General features: G+C 44.8%; 1 long non-coding RNA gene across 1 annotated transcript in view; it reads right to left on the bottom strand.

Moving 5' to 3' along the window:
• The window catches only part of LOC118414696, a 29,264-nt gene extending 25,692 nt beyond the window's left edge, over positions 1-3,572 (bottom strand). Inside the window, exon 1 of the long non-coding RNA XR_004831010.1 lies at positions 2,711-3,572. This is a non-coding gene — a long non-coding RNA (uncharacterized LOC118414696). The remainder of the gene's footprint in view (positions 1-2,710) is intronic.
• Between the last annotated feature and the right edge of the window lie 2,563 nt (positions 3,573-6,135).

Here is a 6,135-nt window from a genome sequence, read left to right as displayed (position 1 = left end):
CAACATCGGAACCAGAAAAAACCGAAGAAAATAACAAAACAGCGACGCAGTGAACGAACGCAGCAATGCCGCAAGCGTGCCGCACGTCAAGTGAGAGTGGGCCTTAAGCTATCTAGGATAACTTAATCAACAATAAGCTAATCCCGTTAAAAACGTATAAGAAATTATAAGACATATATGCAAACAAACTCATGGGAGGAATTTTGTTGTCTACCAGAAAGGTCACAATGGCACACATTGATATACGCCTGGGGTCAGTTTTGACCCCATACGGTGGTTTGAGGGTTAAGGTATTCATGTGGCTCTACCTAAACACGGGTTGTCCATTTAATGTCCGACCCAAGAGACATTCCCAACTAAAGGATGAAATTCGTGTTGTCTTTCCCAAGGGAACACATTGTAAAATAACATTTGATTCTACAAATTGACCAAATTGCCACTGGTGCCACTTGTGCATTGTGCACCGCATGCATACAAACATGAATGAATAACTCCCACTGACTTCTCTGCTGAGACATTCGTAACTTCAGCAGACAGACTTAAGTCATCACCAACTGCTGCGGCGCAAGTTTATAGCTTACCGGGAGTCTCTGGGATCCGTTGGAGTAAATTATTCCATTAAAAACTCCGCGCAGAGTTCCAGACGACTCACTGTAAGCCATGCCGACTGGAAAACCGGTAGAAGTTCCTTATTTATTTATCGGTTTGGCTGTTCAGGAAGCATAGCTAGGGCTGCCCAACTAGTTTGTGTGGTTTACAAAGGACAACCCCTGCTGACATATGCAAAGAAAATGCTAATAGATCTTATGTTTTGACATGGCAGGAATAGCAATTAATAACAATATCCTGCATAACTACATTACATACGTATGTGTAAGTGTATCTAGATCAAGAGGCTAGGGTTCAGTGTGTACCCCTTTGCCAAGCCATTCGTAGAGCTTTGTTTCAAAAGTGGTAGTCTTGGAGGCAGGACGAGTGTCAGTGTATCTGGTGTACAAGCGTACAGTCCACGGCAATCTGCAATATTCCAGTAAAATGACTCGTATGCTGGAGGCAGGGCATCATTTCCTCGTAACAGCTACGGCAAGGGCCTTTCTGAGAGCCAACGGTAAGCCCCTGTCGTCCTGAAATCCTACTGCAGTCGTCTGTAATATTCCGAGAAGCGCAATGTGTGCAATATTTCTTAAGACTCAAATACGTCACTGCCTATGCGAAAAGAAAAGAAAGCGACTTATGTAAGACAGGATTTTCCGGACCGCCTACAGGATCCGGACTTCCCCGAAGCTATCCCTACTGTGTGCATCCAGGCAACAGGAAAATCCGCCTTGGTTCAAAATGAATTTAAAAGACCAGGATAAACGCCACGTCTCGGAAATTAACTCATTTTGCTGGTCACTTGGTGTGAGGAAAGCGGCTTCGATCTTTGTTAAGAGTTGATTTAAGCTGGAAACATAGTCCTGCTTTTTTTCTTGAACTACTTACCAGCCTGGTGCTAACTTAAGGCACTCATTCTTTATTTCTTAAGCCGACTGCCAGTTTTGAAAACGAATTTGAAGCACACCAACTGTGAAGCACCCACTGCTTCCAACGAACCGGTGCGGAAGAACAGTGTAAAACGCTACCCATCACAGACCTAATCACAGATGATGACATAGAAAGGGTTCCTCGCATAATTCCGTTAATCACCAGTGCGAGTAGATTCCCTTAACCAGATAACAAAGGATATCATCGGCGTATGGTACAGAAACGTGAAGCTATTAATTATACGAGTATTGGCGGATTCTTGGGTAAAAGTTGGGGGCTTGTGATGGTTGTGCTGGTAAAACGGTTCTAAAAGCTGGTTTCAAATCATGTAGTAGCCGCTAAAGAATAGAACATCAGATCTCCAGAAGACAGTTTTTCTCTTAACAGCATAGGCATAGGAACAGCAGAGGTTTGGATACAGCACAGACATGGGGACAGTACAGGCATGGGGACAGCACAGGCAGGGGATAGCACAGACATGGGGACAGCACAGAAATGGGGACAGCACAGGCATGGGGATAACACATGTACAGGCATGAGGACAGCTCAGACATGGGGACAGCACAAACATGGGGATAGCACAAACATGGGGATAGCACAGACATGGGGACAGCACAAAAATGGGGACAGCACAGACATGGGGACAGCACAGACATGGGGACAGCACAGACATGGGGACAGCACAGACATGGGGACAGCCCAGACATGGGATAGTAGAGGTTGAAGACAGCGCATGGTTGGATATAGTACAGGCAGAGGAACTGCACATGCATGAGTAGAGGTTTGGAGACAGCACAGGCACGGGACAGCACCGTAAGACATGGGGACAGCACAGACATCATTGTTGCTGAATCACAATAGATTCAGTGCCACTTTCAATATCTTCTCAAACACACGAAGACCAAAAGTTTAAATATGTAGCACTGGTATATAACATCTAAGGCATCACAATCTTCCTTGCATCCCATTCCTTTCAACAAGCGTACAAACATAAGCAGGAATGAAGTCCCAGGAAGATTGAACCTCCCTCGCGAGTAGCTTTGTACGTTCGCCCCGACAGGCAACCCGGCGGTAAGCCCCGGGAACGGGCACCAATTAACCCGGGTAATTTTCCCCGCCACTTGCGGCAATTTCCCTGCAATTTGCACTCGACATGTAGCAATTTCAAGCACGACATGGCACCAACCTGGCAAACTGCACAAGCACCCCGAGCGCCAGCCCCAGCAGCACGCCGCGGCCCGCTGCCGTCCCTCGTCGGGACATGTCGCCTCCGTCCCCGCCGGAGTTCCGCCAACGACCCGCTGGTCAGGCACGACGAGACGAAGCCGTCCAGCAGAGTTGTTGCCGTAGCCTTGCGGTGAGGTGGGCGCGGTGAGAGTGGGAGCGTCCCCGGTCGCGGCTGTGGGTGGTGCCGCCTCTGGCTCCAGTAACTGGTTAAGTGGCCCCGTCTCTGGAGAACGGGCTGCAAATGAAGGTTTAAAAAAAATCGGGCTTGTGTGCGGGGAATTCAAATCAGATGGCCAGCTTTCCCGCGTCAGGACTCACAAACGTTAACCCTCGTTTGCCACGAACCTCCATCAGCCCTTGTTAACTCGTGATCCTCTACATTCTGAACGTGTTGACAGCTTGGGCATCCTGCTTATCCTTTATTTATTCGATGGGTTTCAAATTTCGCGTAGCAGAAAGCTCGCTCCTCATGATCAGAAACCTATTTATTAGGTCACACATTGACATATAACCCTGGAATTATATATCATACAAGTCGCCTCATTGCCAGAAATCAGTAGAAGTTCGCCAGGCCCGTCTTGGTTTGTCAACGCCTATCCACCATAAAACTCATTATCGCCCTTTGCAGACTAAATGGCAGGATAACTTTCCCAAGGTCAGTCAAGGTCATATCGCACAGCTGATGGATCACCCGGCTTGGTGCAGGACACGAGGCATGACGAGAAGACCGGAGTGACATATAGACATTAGACTATCGCAATGATCTCAGGAATATCGTCTTTTGCTTGACATATAAACATAGATACATTATACAGGAAACTAGCAAGACCGTTTGATCATTCTTGTCACATAAAAGTTTGTGACCTGATACGAAAGGCGTAGCTTATGGGACGAATCTGTATCTGTATCTATATAGCCAGTATAACCGTAACACACAAGCTTCGCAGGCACGCGGCGCGGCAGCAGCTGGTTATATTACACCGAACGACTCATTACACCTAACTTTTGCACATCTATCTGCAAGCGTTCTTTAAAACTACCCAGAGAAGAGGCCCCTACTGTACTTGGTGATAAAAATTCCACTCTACGATAATTCTGGGAAAGTACGAATTTTTGAACACATCAATTCTAGGTCGGTAACTCTGGTATTTGAAGGCATGACTATTTCTTGTTCGAAGACTGACATTCTCGACTAAAACTGTTAAGCCATAGCCGACGCTGTGGGGCTGATTTTAATTAGGATTTTACCACGATCAATGTTGAGGGACGGAGACCATATATGATGCAAAAGGTCTTGCCTTTTTTTGTTGTTCATTTGCTGCAACGGGTGGCATTGCCATGGCCTATCCAGCCAACGCTGTAAGACACACATTTAAAACATCGTTGACTAACTTTATTGAGATCTATAGTTTCCATTCGCTAGAGTCCGGACGGGTATGGTTTAAAATGATGCTTAGGGCAGGTGAAGACTGGTAGAGGTTCATTAGCTGCTGACTATGATATCGAACCCGAAGGCTGATAATGATATCGATGTTACCTGGCCCGTACCGGCCCCAGAGACCTACTCTTCGGAGAACTGATCTCAGGAAAGAGAAACACCGGACGGCCATAGCTGCGTTTTAAAGATGTCTGCAAGAGGGACCTAAGGGCTCTTGATGTTGACACAGAGCACTGGGAGGACCTTGCAAAAATCAAGAGAAACCAGACTGATGCGCATGGCAGAAGAAAAGCGGATCCTGCGAAAAGAGCTCTGCAACAGACCTGAGTCAGCTTACAGATGTGCCCTGTGTGGCAGAGACTGTCATTCTCGTATAGGACTGTTTAGCCACAGTCGACGCTGTAGGGCTGATATCAATTAGGATTTTACCATGGTCAATATTGACCAAAGGAGGCCATATATACGCCAGACTAGCTGCAGGTGAGGTAATTAGGCCACTACGGTGACGGTAGAACTGCTGTCTGATGTCCGTTGCAGGGAATTGTGCTGATAATAAAAACACAATGGCTAACTATTTGGTTATTTCCCCTCGCAAGTCCGCACTATTAATATGCTAAATTTTACCGCTATTTCTAGTTACCTTCAGGTCGTCCAGATAAGGCCATACAGACTTAATATATGGATGACATCTGCGCGCGGTTATCAAGCGAAAGCCGTGAGCCAGCGATTACTAAGGAGGATGGTACTCAGGCTAGTACTGGAGATGAACATAAGCAAACCTGGGAAAGAATTGACTGGATATTTAGTCCTGTGGCTTTGCAGCATTTTTTATTCGGGGGGGGGGGGGGGGGGTTCGCCCTTTTGCATCAGTTTTTGGGGTCTCCAGAGGATGCCATCCAATAAATAAAATCATTGACCTAAAGTTGTGTAATTACCTATCTGATAGACTTTATAAGATCGATGCTCCGATGCGCTTTGGTCACAGGGCTGGGGGTGAGAGACGTTTTGAGGCTAAACTGTTGATCGGGAGGAAATGAAGTAGTCGTAAAGTTTCACATTAACATTTAGCAGTCCTTGTTCCCTCCGGCCAGGTCATCGCTATCGTGATCTGGGGATTCATATATGATATACATGTTAATGTTAATAATAGATATGTCAGTCTTAATAGGGCAGAATTGCATTGGGCGTTTGCTGTGACGGACGTTTTCGGGACACGATACTGATCGATGACTTAGAAATGAATAAAGATGTTTTAAATTAGCAAAATTATGCACTTAAAGTATATCTTTCTTACTAGGTCTTCGTTTTGTTTGATTCTTATATATATTGTTCAGGCTTACAATCTTATTTTGTTAAAGGGTAAAGATAATATTTAAAAAAAGTTGAAAGAGTCAAATAAATGGTTTTTTACATAGAAGTTTTTACTTTTGATCACTAACCATGATACTCAATGTCGTCTCGGTTGCTTTTATGATCACGATGTTGAGTTTTAGGTTTGATTATTGGAATATATTACAGAATATATTAGAGAATATATCACGGGTAAACATGAACTCGCATCTCGCAGTTATTATGGACATATGGGCGTTTGTAATGAACATATGAGAGCGTGAGAGCGAAATCATATCTATGTTGAAGTAAGCATCATTCAGAATAAATTTCAAACATTTTGCACTCTGCAATCGGACAGAGCGTTCTCGGGCTGATAAATGAATGTGTTACTTAGAGAGGAATCAAGGCCGGGCTAATTAGGTGCAATATGGAAATGCACGGCGTTAAGTATAATTTACTTCTCACAATATGCAGTGCTGAAATCAAATGTAATTTCCTATCTCGTTAGGTCGATTGATTGCGCCTTGAAATGTTATAGATCTTTGAAAATTAGAATATTATGCAGTACGCTGTGGGCAAAATGTCAGTTTTTATAGATTAATCCTATCTATCTA

The sequence above is a fragment of the Branchiostoma floridae genome, chromosome 4, assembly GCF_000003815.2.
Source record: "Branchiostoma floridae strain S238N-H82 chromosome 4, Bfl_VNyyK, whole genome shotgun sequence".
In the NCBI taxonomy this organism is placed as follows: domain Eukaryota; kingdom Metazoa; phylum Chordata; class Leptocardii; order Amphioxiformes; family Branchiostomatidae; genus Branchiostoma; species Branchiostoma floridae.
Note: the sequence above shows the minus strand (reverse complement) of the source record. Positions and strands in the feature narration are given on the sequence as shown.